The 23,394-nt window shown below is 42.8% G+C and overlaps 1 long non-coding RNA gene across 1 annotated transcript in view; it reads right to left on the bottom strand.

Moving 5' to 3' along the window:
- The window catches only part of LOC310697002, a 38,282-nt gene extending 15,440 nt beyond the window's left edge, over window positions 1–22,842 (bottom strand). The window contains exons 1-2 of the long non-coding RNA XR_014520838.1: window positions 22,427–22,842; window positions 2,264–2,315 (exon numbers count right to left, since the gene is read on the bottom strand). This is a non-coding gene — a long non-coding RNA (uncharacterized lncRNA). The remainder of the gene's footprint in view (window positions 1–2,263; window positions 2,316–22,426) is intronic.
- Between the last annotated feature and the right edge of the window lie 552 nt (window positions 22,843–23,394).

Genomic DNA, 23,394 nt, shown 5'->3' with positions numbered 1-23,394 from the left:
ACATAATAAAAACAGAAACAAAAACAAACCAATAACACCCCCCCTCACAAAAACATTTAAAAGGACATAGAATGTTAATCAACCAAAGGCCTAGATAAAAAGAAACATGGTGATGGCACCATCACCAGAAGCCTATAGCCACGTGCCTCAGCTGAGGCTGGTATGAAGGGGATCTTCACAATAATGGGCTTTTTCTTTGCCCATGGAAGGTTCTCCTCATAGAAGCACACTCGGCATCACCTCTGTCAGTTCTTGAGTGCCAGGTTAATATATTTTTATTTACCAAGGCCTTTGGTAGTTAAGCTAGTCTCCACTCTAGTGCTCATCTTTTGGTGGGGTGGTGGTTGGACTAATCCTTTTTATTATATTGCTGCTTTAAAATTTACTTTTAATTGATTTTATCTGCTTGTATTTTATTCTGTTGTTAAATTGCTTTGAAGCTAACAAATGCAATCAAATGTAAAGAAGGCAGCAGAACTCATAATGATATAAAATTTTTAGCAGTAGCTTTGGATTTGGTATCTGATATCTTTTTAAAACACATTTAACCACAATTATCTGATATGGGAACTTCAGGGTGATTATTTATATTCTATATTTGACTTATTCCACATTAATAATTGTATAAATGTGACTAAAGGCTAAAATAATTCCAAGCACTAATAAACAGCTAGTTCCTGTTTCCGATTCCTTGAACATATACTAGGATTTTTAAAAAGAACACCAGCACAGCCATTGCCATGTCACACAATGCATGCATCCTTGTACAAGAGTGAGGGGCCCTTATATACTAAATGCAATGAAGAAACCGGCCCTGAGAGATTCTAGCCATGGGTCCCCCCCATGGAGCCAACTCCTAGGGACGGGTCCCTTCATGCCCCCCCCCCCCCGTATAAAAATCTCCCTCAAAGTTGATGGGCATTGCCATTCAAATAGTATGTGTGATCGTATCATGTATCATGTGATCGATTATGTGGGGTGGGACTTACCTGCCCTCCCCCAATATTTTATTCAAGTTGGCACCCCTGGTCCCCACTAGTGAAGCTCCTGTGCCTTTCATTCTTCACCACCAGAGCACTGTATCCACTGAAAGTCTAGTAGAGTGAGCTCTGAGGTTCAAGGGCACTATCTAGACTGCAGTGCCAACCCGACAAAGAATTCAGTCAGCTGACCCCATGGCCAATTCTTCAGTCCACTGGATTGGCGTTATAAAAAGCCTTAGCCACCAGAGTTTCTGTCTATGTCTCTACAACTTTGCATCATAGAATTGTAGAGCTGGAAGGGACCCTGAGGATCACCTACTCCAACTCCTTGCAATGCAGGAATATGCAGCTATCCCATATGGGGATAGAACCTACAACCTTGGCATTACCAGCACCACGCTCTAACCAACTGAGCTATCCACTTGTCTCTGGTGTAAGGATGCTTTTAACTGCTGTCTGGTTTAAACTACTACACACCTGACTGGCTGCTGTGGTCCTTGCTTGTTGCTCTTTAACTTAACTCCTGGCTGGCTCCTACATACTTACTTCTGGCCCACTTGGCTGGCAGCCAGCTCCTAGAGCCAATTGCCTACAACTGGTATAGGGGATCTGTGGCTCTCCAGGCAATGCTGGACTACAACTCCCATCATCCATGACTATTGGTCATGCTGGCTGAGGCCGATGGGCACGGAGTCCAAGTACAACTGGAGGGCCACAGGCTCCTTAACCCAGAGCCTGTCTCTTACTGAGGTTTAACAGAGGAAAAGAGAAGTTAGATGGAAAGGTTCATTTGTTCTCTCTGTACAGCGCTGGGGCAGCTTGCCAGTTAATGAACTGCAGACAATCGCATGTAATCAATGGGTTTTGTAGCCTCACACATATACAGTTAATCAACCAGAAAACTCACAGACACTGGTGACAACAAATATCTAGTCAAGAGGCTATTCAACCTGCCCCCGCCTTATGCATTTGAATTGCAACTACAACTTGAGTTTTTGGAGGCGGAAGAGAGTTACGAAGCAAAGGCATGGCCTTTGAATTTTGAAATCTTGATAGGTTTCAGCCGTTTTCTATTAGATTGAGAACATGGAATCAACTCAGAGTTTCTGTAGCTTTGTGTGTCAGTGTTAGCTTGATTTGCGTGTAGGGGCAGGCCATGGGCGCGTTCTCTATGGAACCCCCTCCTTGCCACTGTCACCACTCCCATTTGCTTGCCCAATCTGATTTAATGGGCCAAAGCCGCACCAGACTGCCTGGCTGAGGATAAAGGAAGTAGAGGCCTTTGCTCTTGCCAGTTTGCCCACTTGGAGAGGGCGAAGGAGCAGGCAGCATCTGTGAGGAAAAGGCACAGAGAGGCAGAGAGTTATGAGATTCAGCAGTGTGCCCCCTGCTGGCCCCCATGTGCCATTCCTGTACTGGTACTGGAATGCTAGGGAGGTTCAGTGGAAATGAACCTCATGGTGGTGAGGTTTAGGTCAGGATTGTTTACACTGGGATTATTTGTAGAGCAAGAAGAAAGCCCAGTGAATGATTGGTAATGTATGTGGATGTACATATGTCTGTGTATATGCATGACACACACACACACACACACACACACACACACACACACACACACCAGGTTTTGTGTTTGAAGCATGGTGGAGAAAAGGGAATTATATAAAAAAAATCTATGTAAGAAATGGGAAAGATCTGGAACAGTCAATACTATATTGCAAGATACATAATACATCATAGACTTGTTAGGAGTCCAGAATTCCTTTTTTTTTTTTTTGGCTCAAAAATCCATACTTGGGTTGTGCTAAGTGAAGAATGTGCAGCAGGTGGGGAGCAGCACACAGCAGAGGAAGGCCTTGATTACTCTAGGCTCTGTTGTCTGCTGAGTTCACATATCAAAAGGAAGAAAAATCAATCCAGAAAAACCATTTACTAGGAGAGGAGTGGCTTTATTTAGGGAGGCAACTTCTATTCAGTCACATCAATTCCACTCTGCATGAGTTAGCTGTAGGAGGGTCTTGGGGGGGGGGGCAGGGTCTGTCCATACAAGGCAATACACCACTGTAACATACACTTGTGTTGAAACACCACATATTTTTTCAAAACCTGCAGCACAATCTTAATACTGCTTGCATTGGACAGATGCCATGGAATGAGGCTTGAACTTCTGCTCAGAACCGCCTAAAACCAAGTCAGGTGACAACATAAGTTTGCAACCATCCATTGTTACATGGTCTTCTGAAAATCATTTCACAAGATACAATCTGGCATTACAAATGTCCCTGAAGTGCATTGTCATTTACAACTGTGCCCTCCCTCAGAAAAAAAAACCCAGGGCATGCCAATTATGATGATGGTGCAGCATAGTAGCTAAGAGTATATGCTGTGGGTAGGGAAGTATTCAGTTCAAATCTCATTTCTGCTACTATCTCTGAGATGGAGACAGAGTCCCTCTCTGCAATATGGGAATAGTACTGTAATACTTATTTACCTAGCAGGGTTGTTGAAATGATAAAACTTTGTATTCAATGAAGTCACTGCATGAGCAGAACGTCTGCTTTCACAAGAGAACTCCCCTCCATCCTCCCATATGCTCCTCACTCCCTCCTAATCTGTGTTGGGGATTCCCCCCAAACCTCCAGACAGATTAGGGGGCATGTGGGCATGTGGGAGGAGACTGAGGAGAAGTTCCATGGCACAAGCAGAACATTTGCTCACACAACCACATTGTTGGATTGGATGCAATGCATGACAAATTGTTTGAACACTTAAACAACTGGACACAACTCATTTATTATAGTATTATTTATTAATAAATACGTGTATAAATTTGTGGGTATTTAATCTGAGTCCAGAGAACACAGAGTTCCATAAGTGGATTTTCCTGCTGCCACTGTGCCAACTTGTTCTACCTCCTAAAAAGCCACTTCTAGGTAAAAGGGTGTTGTGTACTTTGGAATGGCAGTGTTGTACAGGAGGATGCAGTGGGGATGGTGGGGTGTAAGTAGGGGAGCAGCAAGTATTAGAAATACTCCCCTTTGTATGTATGGAAGTAACTTCTACTGGTGGTAGGAGTTCCTTGGATTCAAGTCGGTATTCAAAAATTATTAGATTTATTTATTATTTGGAGCTTTCATGAGATGCTAGAATCTATTTTGTGGTGAGTGTCAGTACTGTGACATCACTGTTGTCCACAGCTGTGTTCATGTAGACAGCAATCAAGTGGTTGTATTAATCTCTCCCATGGCAATACACACTCCCCTTTCCCCCCAAAACGGCAACAGGGAACTCTGCATGCTAGCATGATCACATGGGATCTGTTGGGTGTACAAGTGCATCCATGACTGAAAATTCAGATCATGTAATCATTTATAAAGGGCTCCAGGAGTGGTGAATCACTTGGGGCAAATCTTGTACCTGGAGTTGTGTTCTAAAGTACAATGCTTAATGTGACAGAAGGGGGAGGTTGGAAGACCAATGTCATAAACCTGTGTGTCCAAACTGGCCTCTGTCATTGCTCCTTATGGCAAGGCATGGCATTCAAATGACATTCCTGCAGCTGGTGCCTAGAAACTGCAGTGATTGCTGTTGCTAAGAAGCACTTTGAGCTGGAAAGCAATTATCCAAGCATGGTGTATTCATTTAAATAAATGGGATGGAATTCTTGGGAGCACACGACAGATTGCAGAAGGCCTCGTAGATGGAGCTGCTGGATAGGCCACCTTTTGCTGGTCACCCAGAGGACGGGAAATCACATGCCAAAGTGGAACTGGCTATTTGCATTAATGTAAAAGCGTTAATCTGGTTATTTGCCAGTAAATCCCAATAGATGGTGGTAGGATATGCTTATGTGATTGTCAGCGCGCACACCTCTTAGTAGTATTGTTATGGTAAGAATCCAAACTACCTCTCTCCTACCTGGAGAGCTATAGACTTCATTTTACATCAAGCTCCTGCAGTTTAATACAATGACATTATACAAGATGTCTACAATCCACGGCTTGATTTGAATGAGGAAAAGAGAGGGTGTCCAGCTGTGGCAATGTCAACTATTGCAACTTCAAGATTTCTTATTAAACTCTAGTTTGGCATTTTAACTCAATCCACTGCTGCTCAGCTTATTTTCCTTGCTCATCTGACAAGCTGAGTATACTGAGAAGGGATCAAGGGCACCTGCTCTTATGTATTCATATCCCATAAAAAAACACAGATAAACAGAGAGGTTAAAAGCAAAATAGTGATCTCAGCATTTGGGAGGGAGGAAGGTTGACACCAAAACAACATCACTTTCTCATTGAGAGATGTGTGTTTTTATTTTATTCAACAAAATTTATATACTGCTTGATTGTAAAATCAACAACCTCAAAGCAGTTTACAACATTGTAGAATAAGACATTAAAATTATTTACAAAAAGTTGAAAACAAGTATTAAAATATTTATACAAAATCAACACTAGCTAAAAGAAAAGGGGAAAAACCCCACGTTTCTATAGATCTGGATAGGCATGCCTCAACAAAAATGTTTTAAGCAGGTGCCAAAAGGAATACAGAGAAGGCACCTGCCTGGTGTCAGTAGGCAAGCAGATTGATTTCTTACGATTGTGGAATGAGCATAATGTGGCACTTGTAATAGTGCCAGTTTCGCAGATTGAAGCGCTCGAGTGGGCATACATGGGGCAAGGGGATTCTGCAAGTAAACTGGTCCCAAGCTGTTAGGGTTTTTAATATATTAATAGTAGCACCTTGAGCCTGGTCCAGCAGGTCTTTACCTCACTATGTTCTTGACATAATGGGTACTGCTATTATAACACTTGAAAAAGAAATCTAGTTCAAGTTCAGTCTAACAAGTAGTAACGCTAGCAAAAGGGATGCACAAAACCCCAGATGCATCTAGTTAGTTCAGTGGGGCAACACGGATGCACATCTAGGTGTGAATTTGCATCATCTACAGAAACCTCCTTTTCCACATGGGTCCCCCAGCTGGATTGAAATAACCACAACAATCCAGGTTATTTACATGCAACAATCCAGGTTATTTACATGCACACTTTACAGATGGAAAGCTGATGGATGAAGGGAGTGCTGCTTGCCCAATAAGATACAGCCACAGAGGTTATGACTAAGCAGGTGTTTAAACCCAAGTCATCCACAAAACAGCATTTGACTGTCACATAATTGTGTGTCTGATTTTGTAACTAACAAGGCTTTCTTGATCATCCCAGTAAAGTGAAATAATTTGTGTTTAACAGAAAATTCACCTTAAGGCGAAATTTGCTAATTACATTTCAAAATATGTGTCATATGACTAAACATACCTATGCTGTTTTTATGCCTATTATGTTAATTGCATATGAATATCTAGAAGTCAGAGAATTAGTAATATAATACTTTTTATTAGGATCAACTTATTCTCATTATACATATGGTTGAAGTGGTTAGAACATGGGACGAGGTTGTTGGAGAGCAGGGTTCATATCCTACTCAGACACACAGCTCACTGGGTAACCTTTGGCCAGTTAAGAGCTCTCAGCCAACCTATATTATAGGGCTGTTGTGAGGATAAAATAGGAAAAGGAAAAACAATGTCTGCCACCTGGAGTTCCTTGGAGGAAAGGTGGGATATAAATGTACTAAAAAGCACACAAAACAAGCATGATGAATTAATCATTAGATTTATTCATTATTCATTACATTAGATTTAGACATGTATAATATTCAAATTTACCTGCAGATATCAAACTCTTGATAAGTTTCCAGGATGGTTGCATCATCCGGGTTAAAAGAGGGCAGCCACTTCAAATTAAAAGGTCTTTATCATCTAATTCACAAGTACAGTGGTACCTCGGGTTAAGAACTTAATTCGTTCTGGAGGTCCATTCTTAACCTGAAATTGTTCTTAACCTGAAGCACTGCTTTAGCTAATGGGGCCTCCTGCTGCTGCCGTGCCGCTGCTACGTGATTTCTGTTCTCATCCTGAAGCAAAGTTCTTAACCCGAGGTATTACTTCTGGGTTAGCGGAGTCTGTAACCTGAAGTGTCTGTAACCTAAAGCGTCTGTAACCCGAGGTACCACTGTACAGTGCTTAAGCATTTATATTATGGCTAAATCATTTATTGTTCCTGTCTTTCTGCAGCAGAAACTCATGGCTCAAACTGTGTCCATATGATAGTTAATTCCTGTTTTTCATGTTCCTGGTTTGGTGAAGCAGCACTCAACTGGGATTTTTGGAAGATCATTTCTAGAACAATACCATAGGAGCCAACTCCTAGGGGCTGAAGCTCCTTCACCCCCCTACAAAATATTTGAGGGGGCTGAGCCAAAGTTGATGGACTTGTCATTCAAATGCCCCCCCAATATTTTATTCAAGTTGGCACCTCTGTACAAGACCACCATAGGCTGAAACACCATGTCAACGTGGTTCTTCTGCAGAATCTTCGGATGTACTGAAATTAGGTGGATGTGAAAGATGAGATTTTGATAAAAACATGAAAAAATATTGTTGGATCTGGTCAAAGCTCCATCTAGTCTTGTACACTTGCCCCACCAGCTGATCCCAAAAACTGAGCTGTGATGGATACAGCCACCCTCTGCTATTTGCATTCAGCACAGCCTCTGAACATACCCATGATTCCTGACAATAGAACCAATTCATAGTCCTAATCCAGGAAATGTTACTTTTGAGGTAGGGATGTGGACTATAAGCCATCCTATTCCTCATGTTCCACCTAGGCATGTCCAAAATCTGTTTCAGGGACCTAATCTGGCCCGCCGGTCAGTTTAATCTGGCCCCTGTGGCAGTTCATTTTCTGGGGTGAAATCCTAAAAAAGCTCAACAACTTTGGTTGGCCCTCACGGCCCTTCACTTCATCAAATCTGGCCCTCTTTGAAAAAAGTTTGGACACCACTGTAACATATATAATAAAGCCATCATTCTTCAGAGGGAAAATACTCCTATGCACTTCAGGATTACAAAACAAACAAACAAAAAGCCCTTGTGAAGAAAGCAGACTTTACAGAGCAATGTTATAGCCTCAGGGCAGTCTGTTTGCATATGGGGTGCACCTTGGAATCTTAATGCATGTGGATAGAAATAACATCAAAGACGAGAGCATCAAGGCATCCCTCACGGATGTCAGTGCACACAGAGATGGGATTGGAAGCAATCTGATATAGCTGTAATACAACATGGTTACAAAGAAGCCCTATGATTATTCTTATAACTAGAGGCCAACAGCCAAATATTTGTTTGGTTATTTCAGCTTTGCAGCTTCAGGGCATGCTAGTTCTCTCTGCTGTCTCTACCAGTTTTCCTACTCTCCTCTCCTCCTTCAGGCCTTCTACCCTTTTCATGTCATTTCTCTGGACTACTCCACGTCACTCACCACCCTCAGCCTTTTGTCTTCTCCAGCCCATACCTTTAAGTCCCAGTTTCTTTGGCTTCTCCTTTTTACCCTTCTTCACATTGGTCCTTCTGCCTGCCCCACACCTCCGCTGGATCACAACAGTCCTCCCATCCTATGGCAGCTCAGACTATCATTGTCAGGATCTTCACTAGTATCTCCACCATTTAATGCACTGCAACACAGACATGGTTGGAACATGGCTGACAAAAGCCCATTCAGAAAAATGTGAAAAACAAGCTCATTTCTAATCCTTTAGTGCAGGGGTCAGCAACATTTTTCAGCCATGAGCTGGTCCACCGTCCTTCAGACCATGTGTGGGCCAGACTATATTTTGGAAAAAGAGAAAGAATTCCTATGCCCCACAAACAACTCAGAGATGCATTTTAAATAAAAGCACACATTCTACTCATGTAAAAACACACTGATTCCCGGACTGTCTGCGGGCCAGATTGAGAAGGCGATTGGGTCGAATCCGGCCCCCGGGCCTTAGGTTGCCTACCCCTGCTTTAGTGATTTCAGTCTGTCTCCCCAAGTGATAGTCCACATCAGCAAATACCACTCTTGCTCTGTTGAAATGGGGTGGGGGAGAAGAAACACCTCAGAATTTCTCAGCATGACCCAGAGAGCTGTTATTTGAGCATGACAGAACACTGTTTATATATACTTGGTATATTCTCCAAATAGATATATGCATGACCCATTCCCTGCTGTGGACACCTGCACTGAGAATGCAAAGCTAAGCATGCAGAAAAGGAGAGGAATTATATTTGCATTACTCTTGTTAGTTAATGTTTGTAGAGCGCTCAACAGGGATCTTGGTGCTGAACAATTTATATATGAATCATGAAACCAACATCCTGGCATGGAATAATAAAGTTTTGAAGTCTGATCTAAGGAGGTTTTGAACATAATGGCACTAAGCGATACGGAGTCCTGTTGACTTTGGCATTCTGTGAATGGTTTTAGTGCTACATGTGATCATTTCAAAAGAGAAGACAATATTTACACTAGGAAAATAATAGCAAAACTCCCTAATATGAGTAGCAATGTACAGGGAGGTGAGATGGTAAATTCCAATTTGAGTTTTTATCTCTGGAGCTGGAAACCAAAGGAAGAGATAGTGTTATTGTGCTTCAATCTGCTTATGGGTTTCCCACAGGCATATGGTTGGACACTGTGAGAAAAGGATGCTGGACTAGATGGATGATGGGCTTGATCCAGCGGTCTCTTCTTATGTTCTTAAGTGCAAATAGCCATGCAGCAGAGTAGCTTGTTGCCCTAGTGGCACTCATGGACAGCTGCCACTGTCCCCTTACTTTGCTTCCTCCATTTTATTTTAACAGCAGCACTGCATATGTCTAAGTCATGAGTACAGAGTTAATTAAAATGGATTTTGTTGAAAAACAACCACACACTACTACGTGGTTGTAAAATAATGCCAATAATGCATATCATTATAGACAAGGCACTCCTCTCATAATCTTCCATTTACTACACACTTTTTTAACTTTTAACTTAAGCCTTGCATACAATGAACACATAAAATGGGGCACTGAAAATTCAGTGGATGTCTCAGGTACAACTTCTCTTTGCCCTGCATCAGTCACAATAGGCCTTTAAATACATTCTGTCTTGAACTCACTCAACCCGTTGAAGTTGCCCTCTACCAACATTGATTTTACTTCACAGGGAACCCAGTAATACCCTCTTCAAACTCAAATCACGTTTAGTTACATTGGGGGGGGGGGAATCCGAAAATCGCTGTCTTTGAATCTCCCCCAAGCTCATCAGTTTGCCTCAGTATCCTGCCTTAAATGCCACACAACCATTTCACATCCAATTATAGAAAGCCCAAGAAGAGCATACAGGAAGAGGATAGAAATCAGAAAGACAGATGGATGGGGAAAAGAGCTATGGAAAACTACAAAGCAAAATGAAATGAGAATGTGGATCCCATCCAATACTGGATCCCTGGCCTAAAGATTGCTAAGTGACCTTCTGATTTGACCAGTCTGTTGGTGATTGAGGCCATGGAGTTACTTTTGGGGGGATTTTTTTTCTTGGGGAAATTATAAGACATACTTCCAATCTGGTTCAAACAATCTCTGCATTTCCCCCAGGAATGATTAGTTTGGTCCCATTCACAGATTGTGGTTTGGACAAAGACTGCATTCTTCATTTTCATAGATCAAGTCCTAGCTGGCTGAGAATTATAGTAGAAAGGTTTCCCAGGGCAGGCCACAGTGCAGCAATATTTTTTTTTAATAATGTTTTGCATTCCAAGCTCAATATCTGGCATCTCAAAATAAAGTCTCAGATAGCAAAGCTTAGAAAGACCTTGGAGAGTTGTTGTTAGGCAGGGGACAAGAACAGGACCAGATAGGAATACCAAGTCAGACTATTGGTCCAGGTAGTTCTGTATTGCCTACACGGACTGGCAGTGGCTCTCCAGGGTTTCAGGCAGGGAACATTCCCAGTCCTATCTGGGAATTGAACACCAGGGACCTTCTGCATGCAAAGCAGATGCTGTGCCACTGAACTATGGCCTTCTACCAAAGAACCAATAGCTTGACTCAGTATAAATGCAGCTTCCTAAGTTCATATGATTTGTTTGGTCAAGTTACTGGTTGGCTGGATTTGGCTCCTGGGAAACTACTGTTCTTGGGTAATAGTAATTAATGTAGATAGCCCTGGGAGCATTATATTGATAATCACATTTCTGTTTCCGCCAAAAAATGTCCGCACTTTAATCATATATTGTACCCGGCACTACTCTCAGGAAAAAGAGAATGGGAGCTGCCAACTCTGTGATGAAGACAAATGCAAAGTATGTAAGAGCAAGAAATCTGTAAAAGATAGCATGCACACAGACAATGCCAAAAGAGCATTATATTATATTAGCCACTAAGCTCAGATGGTGGGTGAAGTAAACTGATTGCATGAGAAGCCAAGGACCAGTGCCGGGAGGAAAGAGGACAGGCAGTAGGATCAAATACAGCAAGGCAGCACATTTAGCAGTACAACACAGTGACATCAATACAATATGACAGACAACGTAAGCTGAGTGTAATAGCCTGCAGTGGTACAGTGCAGCAGAGTAAGCAGAGTTCATTTGGAGGGTGAGAGACTGAATGAAATGTGTGGCAAGGTATTATGGGATGCAGCTATGTCTGGTCACTTAAAAAGTAAATAGCTTTCTAGCTCTATCTACCTAGATCTCCTTCAAAGGAACAAATCACTTTAGAGGGGGATTAGGTGAGAGATAGAAATAGGAATGAAAGAGAAGGGTCAGTGCCTCAGAGTCAGACAAGGACACAGCAAACTCCTGCAATGAAGCCACGAGTCTCCCCCTAATTAGAGGTAACATAAGCCTTCTGATTTCATCTCAGATTTAAAGAAATACATAGCAAGGAGCTAAATACTTTTATGGCCTCTTTGGCCCTGGGACAATGCACAGAGCGAAACAAATAATGGAAAAGAACCAGACAGTGTCTGATTCCCCTGATATCAGCACTGAGGCCTTGCAAGTTAAAAGGAGATAGCAGTGAGCCTGGCCACCCTGCATTGTCATTACTTGCCCCTTGTACCATTTCCTTCAGTTGGCTCTACTACATATACCCAAACTCCAGATTAAATATGCATTATTGATCTGGCCTTTGGCTGGGAATGTATCCTTCAAGAGCCCATTGTATATTTTATACAATTTACTAGCACAGCTATACCTGCTGCCTATAAGCTACTGGAAACAGCTCATCAGCAATCAGCAAAAAAACTACATCTAAATGCAATAAAATGAACTCTTGCTTATATGTGTTGACACTGAATGTTCAAAATTCATGATTGCCTGAAAAGTCAAAGTCCAAAAACCAAAATATGATCGTCAACATTCTCTGGTATGTGTTAAAAGGTAGGGAAAGATCTATACCGACTGGCAACAGCTTTCCATTATTTCAGACAGGAAGTCTCCCAGCCCTGCCTGGAGATGCTGGGAACTGAACGTGGGGTTTTTTTGCATGCAAAACAGATGCTCTATCAGTACCACTGAGCTACGGCCTCCTTCCCTGTGTTAGTTTCCCTCTGTAAATCACATTGTGGCATTACCTCAAATAAAAGTATTCTGCAAAGTTTAAGTTTCCAATTCTGATGCAGTTTATATAGAATGGAGAAAGGGGCAATTTTTGCCAGTGAGCACAATCTGCCCCTCATAGGCCAATCTGGTAGACCTAGAATACTGTATATGCAAAACTCATCCACTAATTTGAATGTGCACATCTCCATGCCACTCACCATTCTGCCCATGAGTAGCTGGAGAAGAATGGGGGCTAGAGAAATCCCTTGTGAAATCAACTGATGTTCTGCCAGAATATGTGGAATATGTGCCCCAAATATTGACAGATTTCTAACATCTAATGAATCAGCGATATGCCACTAATGAATCAGCGATATGCCACTTGATGTCATGGACTGGCTGCATGCAAAGGAGTAACTGGAGGTACCAGCTGGGGAACCTCCAAGGGGAAAAGGTTCAGATCCAGGGGATTGGTGGTGGGACGACGATGCCTGGTCAGAGGGAGAAGAGGGAGCAGGCCAGGAGGAGTCGGAAGTTGAAGAGGCAACAGGGGTTAGTGAGCAGGAAGAGGCTGAGGCAGAGAGCAGTCCAGGCTCATAGGTAGCCAAGGAGGCTGGGAGGAGCGGGGGGGAGGGGGCAGCAGAATCCAGAAAGTCTCCCTCTCCAGCTATGAACAGCTCCCCTTCCAACACAGAGAGAAATGAAAAGGACAAAGCAACGAGATACAGGGCGATGGAGCCTTAACCTGCTGAGGAAAGAACTGGGGGTGGCGCCTTAGAGAGCAGTAGAAAGGCAGGGATCTTCTGTCCTTGCAACTGCCTCATTGGGGCAAGACCTACTGGGAAGAGTTGCTGGGATCACTAGGCCTGCACTGTTTTGGTTTCTCTGTCACTGGTGACACTGACACTGGTGTTGTTATTGCTGACCTACTCCTGATTCTGGCTCCTGACACTTAATTATACACAGAACAGGCTATAGAACGCGACAGTGGCATCTACTTAAATGTCCCTGGTCAATAGTAGGCACTCCCCAGCATCAGAAACTCAGCTGCAAATATGCATAAGTGAAAACACTATGTTGGTAAGGGAATGCAATTTTTTAGAGAAACTGGTATTCAGACAACAAAGTGTGTTGGGGGGGGGGCGAACAGATTTTGTAACTGGTAATTTCAGCAATAATGATAATATATAAAAGTTTGGACAAGTATGGATAAGGGCAAAAGAGGATGTTGTAATTTTGGATAGGCACCTAAACATTTCTGCCTTTCACCACATGTCATCTCTGTTGTTACAACATCTACTTTACAAGTACCAGAGGCATCTGAAATCTGAAACCAGAGCCGCTGAGTTTACACAGCATTTGGGGTGTCTCCTGCTCAGCTGCTTTCCATTGGCTCTCTTTTCTGTGTCACACACTCAGCAGTTGGTAGGCGAAGGGTAGAGATAAACTTTGCGACTCCTCCTGACCAGTGGCCTAGTGACACTAGTTGGTCTCTGAACTGTGCTATTTTGAAAGGACACTGGCAGACTTTTCCTGTTATACTTAAAATTGGTAACTTTATACACAGTCTCCCTGGACCTAGATCACATCACAGCAGCTGGCTGTAAAGCCATTTAATCTCTTGGAAATTGCTCTGGTTATAATCCATGACTCACAACCATATAAAATTATGGCCAAGCAAGATGCTTTGAACGTTTTCGATAAAGCACAAATACCAGTTGACACCTAAGTCAGAATGTCCTGCAGACTTCTCAGTACTGCGGCATAGTGTCCACACACCTCAAAGATCACTGGGCCATTATCAGAAATCTCTTTTCATATCATTCAGTTGCCAGGACATAGGCTGGCACTTTCACCAAGACAGAAGATAAAACTCTTAGAGTGCCTTCCTTATTTTACTGGCACTTCTGTACCTTATGCATATAGGGTTGCATTCAACTACATAGTTGCACTGGTGGGTGCAGTGAGTCCTGTGAGAGTCCAATGAGCCAGTCCAATGAGTCCTGAAAGCAACTGCCCCCCCTCCCTCTGCTCCCCCTGCACCTTCCCAAATATGCTTGGGAGGTTCAGGAAAAACTACGGTGGGAGAGGGAGGTGAAATTGTTCTGTGTGGCCTGCAGAAATGCTTGTGTTGATGGAACAATCGTAGTAGTGCAACACTGAATTCCTCTCATAGCCACACACCAAGCACACCACCTTAATTCTCTGAGTTTTGCACAATTCTTAGCCTGAAATGCAATTTAATTTAAAAGAATTTTTTTAAAAAAAACAACCCAAAGCATCTTCCCAGTAAATTTCTGAAATCAGTCTGACCATTTTTGCAAGTTACATAAAGCTGTGAAACAAAGGGTTGATAATAATCAGGTGCTCCTTGCTGCTCACATTTCAATGAGTTGTGGCAAGGAAGCAATTAAAAAGGTAATTGTGCAATTATACATGAAATAACTACGTATCATTCTCCTGTCTCCTAACTGAAATCTCTGTCCTCACCTACCCAGTTCAGGGAGTTTAAGATGGATAAATTCAAATTAATTTCCCTAGAAAGGCCAGTTAGCAAAAGTAACAAGATGATTCAGAAAGAAAATGGAAAATAAATTAGGTGGGGCAGGGGGCAGATTTTCAATAGGAGCATTGTGCATGGGGAAAGAATTAACCTCTTCCCCAAGTTTCCAGCCCTGATCACTCTTCTGATATCTGAAGTGGGGAAAAACATGGGGATTAAACACACTGACTAAGACATGGGGAGAAAACATGTGGGAAAACCTAGCCTTGACTCTTGCTGCATCATGAGATTTAAAAGATATATGGATGATTTTCAGGGTATACGGTAACCTGACAACCTTTTCTCTGAGCACTGGCTTTTCCTCCTTTAATGTACAATATATTTCACACTTGTGGTACCTGAATGAAGTGTAGTGATGGTTGATTATGGCCTCCAGAGCACTATCTGGCTGTCAAATACTATTGCTCTTTTCTAGATTACAACTGTTTTGGAAAACAATCCCGTCCTTCTGCTGTTGAAGAACATTATGTTATTTTATTTTTTTTGGCCAATGATTACATTTACTTTAAAGCACCTTGCACATTTTTAGTTCAGGGTAAAAATAACAGCAGAGAGCAGCTCAGTAGCTGGGTACGGTCCTTTGGGAGCATTCTTCTCAGCTCCCCCCCCCCCCACTGCTTATATATGTGGCCACAGTGAACTTCAGTTTTATGAGCCATTTACAACTCCTGAGCCTTTTGTGTTTGGCCCACAGACAGTATTACCACAATAGTAATGTGGCTTATAAAGGCTTCTCTCTTCCTCCTTGTTTTTGGCTAGAACAAAAATAGAAAGAGAAAAATCAAACCATTCCATATTATTAGTGAAAGGGCTGGTTTTGTCATATTTCTGCATGTGAAGTCTAGAGAAATTTGGCAGCGTATGGGCTTTGTCGACAGTGGGATCGTGGTTCAGTATGGTGACCAAAAAATATTTATTGTAATATTTTAACTTTTCCTTTTGGCCCTTAAGGGTATACAATTTAATTCCAAGAATACAAATTAAAGCAATCATGAAAAGATGTTTAGTACAACAAATATGAACAGCAAAAAACATATCCAAAGCTCAAGTATGGTTTGCTGAAGACAAGGCTGGCCCAAGAAATGTTGTTGCCTGAGGCAAAGGACAAAGTAGCCTTCCCTGTTCCATATACAAATGAAGATTGGCAGTTGAATCTTGCTTGAACACTAGTGATGGGATAGCATCCTCTGGATCTAAGAAAAACAGACTATCGGGGTATAAGTAGGGGGTGGAGGATATACCAGTTTACTTCCTCAATTTCTCATTTTTTTCAATCTCAAATTCAGTTCTCCACACTTCTACATCAGTTGGCAATTTTAAAAAAGTCCTCACAAAAAATCAACCAGCCTGCTAATGCAAATTTCTCCTAATACAGTGGTACCTCGGGTTAAGTACTTAATTCGTTCCGGAGGTCCGTACTTAACCTGAAACTGTTCTTAACCTGAAGCACCACTTTAGCTAATGGGGCCTCTAGCTGCTGCTGCGCCGCTGGAGCCCGATTTCTGTTCTCATCCTGAAGCAAAGTTCTTGAGAGCCAGTGTGGTGTAGTGGTTAAGAGTGGTAGTCTTGTAATCTGGGGAACCGGGTTCGCGTCTCTGCTCCTCCACATGCAGCTGCTGGGTGACCTTGGGCCAGTCACACTTCTTTGAAGTCTCTCAGCCCCACTCACCTCACAGAGTGTTTGTTGTGGGGGAGGAAGGGAAAGGAGAATATTAGCCGCTTTGAGACTCCTGAAGGGGAGTGAAAGGCGGGATATCAAATCCAAACTCTTCTTAACCTGAAGCACTATTTCTGGGTTAGTGGAGTCTGTAACCTGAAGCGTATGTAACCTGAAGCGTATGTAACCCGAGGTACCACTGTGTGTGTGTGTGTGTGTGTGTGTGTGTTTGTGTGTGTATTGTATGCAATTTTGCCTCATTGACATACTTTTGCAAAGCAGTTTTCATAATATAATGTGTTTTGTGCATTATTTTAATTAATATATACATTTATATGCACACTCTACCCTAGCATATGCATTTTTGTACACATTACTTGAATGGATAACTTCACTGAAAAATTCAAATAAGTGTGAATGTATTGGGATGGCTGTGCTTCCAGTTTATGTGTCATTTCAGAAAGTGTGAATTAGGTAGGTTCACACTGAATTGCAAAGTGAATCAATTTCCTCCCACATCCCTAGGTGTACCTACCACCTGCGGCAATAACCACAAACTGCATTATGGAAGAAGGGTCAGCCCAACCTAAAACTATCTCTTGAGCTCTCTTATTGTTTAATTCTGTGAAACTGGTTGCTTGGGTTTTGACATTAACTAACAATTTAAAAACCAGGCAGAAAGTAGCGGAACTCTCCCATGAAAAGGAGTTTACAAGCTTAGGGTTACTGCCAAAATGGCCTCACCTCAGGTCACCATAGTGAGAAATGGATTCTGCGGATAATCTTACATTTTAAATAAAAGCACACATTCTACTCATATAAGAACACCAGGAAGGCCCCACAAATAACCCAGAGATGCCTTTTAAATAAATGGACACATTCTACTCATGTAAAAACATGCTGATTCCCGGACCGTCCACAAGCCAGATTGAGAAGGTGATTGGGCCGGATCCTGCCCCCGGACCTTAGTTTGCCTACCTCATCCATAGCTAGCAGGGCCAGTGATCAGGGATGATGGGAGTTGTAGTCTCAAAAACAGCTGGAGGCCCAAGGTTGAGAAACACTGCCTTGAGGTATCAAGCTGAGCCAATACCATTTATTGCAGAAGTTGTTGATCTTCTTGTGCACGTGGGGGCATTTGAATTTTTGAGTGAATACAGTGGGCATCACCCACTGGTCACTTCTCTCCTCTGTGACCCAGATCAGCCTTCTCCCCATGCCCCATGGAGACAGAAAGTTCATGCACACCCACTTTGCTTTTCAAAAGTTTGGCCAAAGATCACCTCCAGAAAAATTAACCCGAATCTTGAAAAGCACATAATTTGGTTCTTCCGCTAGGGTCTGTTTAAAAAGATTCTCCCCTGCACTTTGCATGATCAGAGATGCAGATATTTGGCATGGCCATCTTTCATTAAATGGTCAGTTATTTGGTAATTTACAGTAATATATTAGTCCACTCAGAAGTACCACTCAGAAGTCTCAATGTCAGCAGGGCTTAAATCCTCATCTGTATAAGACTGTAGCCTTAGTGAATGGGTTTTTCTTTCTGCTGCCTCTCACCACTATAGCAATTTTCCTTTTGGATCAGATTATCTAGGCATCTTGGTGGGTTAATTGTCTTCTCTTGTATCACGTTGAACACCTCACTCTGGATTGATTTACTAAACCATTAAAAATGGTGGGTCTCTCTGCGGTGCATTGCACCCTGGGTTAATTTGTAGACCAGAATGTTAACATGTGGTATATATGTGTTTACTTTAGAACAGAGGACTGGACTAGAAGAAGTTCCCTTAAAATCCTATGATCATAACAGTAGATCTACAGTAGTACATTAAAATGAAATATAATGTACAGGTTATGTCTGTATTATTTTAGAAAACACAAAAAGTAAAGAAAGCCATGTTACTCTATTAGAAAAAGAAGAACCCATTGTTAAGTGTTTCTTTTTAGGGCCAAGCAAAGTAAGCCACAAAATAGTGAGCAAGCTTTCGGGTTCTGCAGAACTCCTTATCAGGCTGGATTGTTTTAATCTCCAACTTGATGATGAGTTCTGGAGAATTTTTAAAACTTGCTTACTATTTTGTGACATTTTGGTTGATCCTAAAACTATTGCCTGGCCGAGTTTTTAAAATGTGGTCTATAAAGATTCAAAAAACTTCAACTGGAGACTGGCCTAAAACAGTCAAGGACAGAGCAGATAAATGACACAATTCTATTGTTACTAGACTTAGACAATAAGCAACTTCAATACACACCCCATGAAGAAACCCTAAGCACAATGCAAGTAATTACGTATCTCTCAGCAGCATAATCCTTTTATGCAGGTCAGTATCATATAGACAGTTTGATGGGCTTGTAGGGGGATCTAGCTTGCATGTGCTTCTGCTCAGAGCAATTATATATTGACTAATTAAATTATTCAGCTGCCTGCATTGTCAAAAGCTGCCCTTTCCCTTTTAATTGCTTTGGGTAAGCAAACAGGTACGACATAAAGAGGATTTCAGTCTGATTGTTAATTTTTTCAGAAGAAACATTTAATCTATGTGCAATAAAACATGAAAGTATACCCTGCACTACAAAGAGCAACCAGTCAGTAAAACAAAGCTCCATGTAAAGAGAAATATTTTTATTTTATTTGTTTATTTTGCATTCTTCAATTTAGCTCAGTATGTATTCTGCTCAGGTGTACAGAATATCCAGCAACCATGTCTCCTGCGCTTGTCAACACAACCCAGTATACTGTAAAATAAAGTCTAATGACTATGTGCATTTATATGTCAACAAGGAGCAAGCTTTGGACTTCTGGCTCACTGCCAACTTAGCCCAAGGTGCTGTAAAATCTGGCCTCTTCAGAATTAAGGACCAACTCTGTCAGCATTTATTGCCCTACCCATTATTTACTGCTCTGTACAATGAACAGAGTCAGTGGAATTAGAGAGATGTCTTGGAAAGTTTTCCAGAACAACAAATAGTAAGAAGCACGCTCCTTAGCAGCAAATACAAGCAGCATAGGGCTTTAATGGTGGTAGCGGTGAAGAGCAACATTAGGCAAAAGTTCAAAATTGTGGCTGTTCCCTGACAAGGTTGGGTATGTTACTATTTGGTACTAGTATGCCCAGCAAATACTAGAAGTACAGTGGTACCTCGGGCTACATACTCCTCAGGTTACATACGCTTCAGGTTACAGTCTCTGTTAACCCAGAAATATTACCTTGGGTTAAGAACTTTGCTTCAGGAAGAGAACAGAAATTGTGCTCCAGTGGCACGGCAGGAGCAGGAGGCCCCATTAGCTAAAGTGGTGCTTCAGGTTAAGAACAGTTTCAGGTTAAGAACAGACCTCCAGAACGAATTAAGTACTTAACCCGAGGTACCACTGTATATGCAAAAAGAAAAAAATAGAAAAGCACAAAAAGGGGAAAGAATGTCCATGGGTGCAGAAAGAAAGAAAAGAAAAATGTGTTAATCATTATTTTAAAGAAGAAAATAAATTCAGTATGCACACATTTCTAGTTATGCTCTTCAAGAAACTTTAAACCAATAAAATATTTTTTTTTAACTTGACTTCTTTTGGAGAATGACCTTAGCACTGTATATTTAACTTAATAGCCTTTTCATTAGCAAAAGCAGGAAGAATATATATGCATATATCCTTACCAAGCATTCAACCAAGTTCTTCTGAATTCCTCTTTGTAATTTTATAGCAGCAGGAATAAAAACAAACACCTATTCAATTAATTATGTTTTCCTGTACCTGTGGTGGATTCTCCTTTGCCACCACCACTTTTTCATGCAGGAGTAAATATGAGCCAGCATTCTTTCCCTTCCTTGGCTGCTATACTTAGTAGGTTGGCCTGGAAACAAGACTTGTGGGCCACTGGAATAAAGAGTGAATTAAGCTGGGTGCACCTGGGAGAGAGAACAGGAACAAGTCCCAAGAATTTCAATGTGACTGTCTCCAGGTTAAGTGAGTGTAGCATTGCAGTCCTAGAGAGGTCTTGGTCAAAGAGAGATCTGAATCAGCTGAATTCTCTCAGCTGCTATCCTATGTTAGTTCTCATAGCTGCCCGGACGGTGATGAGGACCCATGACAGAGCCTTCTCAGTGGTGGTTCCCTGTTTGTGGAATGCCTTCCCTGGTCAGATGCATCTGCCTCCCTCATGGTTAGCATTACTGCAGAATTTTAAAACATTCCTTTTCACACAAGCATTTTGTGGCTAATACTGTTCCTAGTAACCTTAAAAGTATTAGCTCAGAGGGTATGCAACTATTTTTAAAATATTTTAAATTGGTTACTATTTTGTTTTTAATGGTGTAGTTTACTACTTTGTTGTTTGCTGCCCTTAGCTCCTATGGGGAGAAGGGAAGGGAAAAATATAAGAAATAAATAATGATATAGCATTGAGTAGTATAGCTCAGTTCTGAGGCTACTGAAATGCCATATAGGACAAGGCCGGGGAGAAGGTAGATGCAGGTCTCCTGTTAGATCTCTGAGTGATTTGCTGTACATCAGTAAGCGTTTCCAACTCTTAGTTGTCCAAGAGCAAGGAAAAACCCTTTCCTCCTAAATTAGGCTACAAATATGAATGGACTTGGATGAAAGGACTGTGAACACAAAAGAGTCAGATGCATCAGGCAAGTGGCCCACCTAGTCCAGCATCCTGTTCTCACAGTGGCCAACCAGACACCTATGGAAAACCCATAAGCAGCACCAAGCGAAAGAGCACTCTTGCCTCCTGCAGTTTCCAGCAGCTGTATTCAGAAGCATACTGCTTCCAACAGCAGAGATTGAACACAGCCTTTAGGGTTGGGAGCCACTGCTAACCTCCATGAAGTTTAATCCTCTTTTAAAATCGCCCAACTTGGTGGCCACCCACCACTGCCTTTAGTCAGAGTGAATTCTAAAGTTCAACTACAGGCAACCCCCACATATTGGTGGAGAGGGTGGAAGCCCACCTCGTCCTGCCCCCTTTCCCGGCCACTTCTGGGTTGCAGCTGAACAAGTGTAAAATGGTTGTTGCCTGTATGTGCTTTTGTCTGTCCTGAATCTCCCAACTTTCAATTTCATTGGATGCCCATGAGTTCTAATGTTATGAGACAGATTTCTTTTCTTTATCAACTTTCTCCTCGCCACGTCTATCATGTTGCCTTGGCTCAATTTTGGTTCTGTAAACAAATCTGTAAGGTTTAGAGGCACTCAGTTGTTTGTTTTTAATTCTAAATCTATGTCTTTTGCACCTGGCTCTGGCTGATAGATCCTGGTGTTCTAGAACAAAACAAAACTTATCAGACAAGCTTGAAACCTGTCTATCCCTGGTCCAGGACATTCAAATTACATGTTTTGCACCTTTCAGTGGAGTGGCTGCTGGCTGGCTCAAAGCTGCACGTATGATTTCTCTCTCTCTTTGACCATTGTGTTCTCTTTTCATGTTCTTGTCTAACATATTGATTGAGAGGAGCGAATGACAGCTGCTGTGCAAATTCCACACCTAAGAACCACAATGTGTCAGCTCGGCAAGCCTTTCAAAAGGAGTTAGCGGGCCGGGAAGTGGGGTGGGTGGGCAGAAGGCATTGTGCTGAGGTAATGGGAGAGTCTGTAGAGCAGCATTACCTGCAGATTTAGCTTTCACATCAACTTCGAGAACAATGTGCCCAGCAGGTCTACCCAAATGTTCCATTTCCCCATGAACATGGAGCTCTTCTGTTCATACTGCACAGCAAGCCGGCTAATATCACACCTGATTGCTTTTGACTTACCCTGAGTAACAGATGCTTGTTCCTGGCCAAGTGAGCCGGCGGGACGCGAACCCCCACTTGGAAGAGTAGATTGGCTGGTTTAGCTCCCACATCTCTGGTGCGTAGGTGGGGATTACTACCTCATCTGGGGGGGGGGGGCTGTCAAGGGGTTGCAAGAACCAAGCAAAGGCTTTAATATTTGAATGTGCATGCTGAGCCAACCTGTTCAGCCAAAGTGAAGGAAATGTTGACGAAAAAGAACCAACCTCAAACTGCCAAAGCGCCATTAACGTGGTTATACAGCAGAGCATTATTTCTGCCCCCTTATTTCTGTCAAGTCAAAAGGGGTGGGGGGAGGATGCCAAAGGAAGTCCATGGGAAGGGGCAGCACTTTAAAGGCCGCACACTGAATGAGCCTGAAGGGGAAACTGAGTTTCTCTCCGCGCCAATTACAGCTGGGCTCTGGAATACACGAAGCAGTAAGAAGCGAGACCGAGTTTTCTTTGGTGGTGGGGAGCATGCGCAGAACCCCCCCCCCCCCAGCAACAGGTAACCACCACAAGCTCCGGGTCAGGTAGCATGATTCGTGGTTTAAGCCCCGCCACGTCTCCATTTAGAAGTGAGGGCTGAGGGAAGAAGGATATAGAAATGGAAGTCCGCCCCCCGCCACCGAACAAAATGTAAAAGGAAAGGCCGTCGCTGCTTAATGCTTAATACAGGTCACGGCGGGCGGCGAGCCTTTTAAGCGAGTTCAGCGCACCGCCTCACTAGCGCGCGCGTCTCTGGGCCCGGAAAGCGCGGGCCGCGCGAACCCTTCCTCCCCCTCGGCGTCTCTCCCAGAACGAAGCCCGCCAAAGCGGCGGCGGCGGCGGCGGCCGCTCCCCTCCTCTTCCTGCGCCGCGCCTCCGCCGAAGCCCAACCCAGCCGAGCCTCCCGCTGCCGGGGCTCCTCCCAGTCCCAACCGGCGGGCTCCAGGCCCCGCCCCGCCG

This window comes from Podarcis liolepis (genome assembly GCF_965112155.1).
Source record: "Podarcis liolepis genome assembly, chromosome: 2".
In the NCBI taxonomy this organism is placed as follows: Eukaryota; Metazoa; Chordata; class Lepidosauria; order Squamata; family Lacertidae; genus Podarcis; species Podarcis liolepis.
This window is presented reverse-complemented; position numbering and strand designations above follow the sequence as displayed.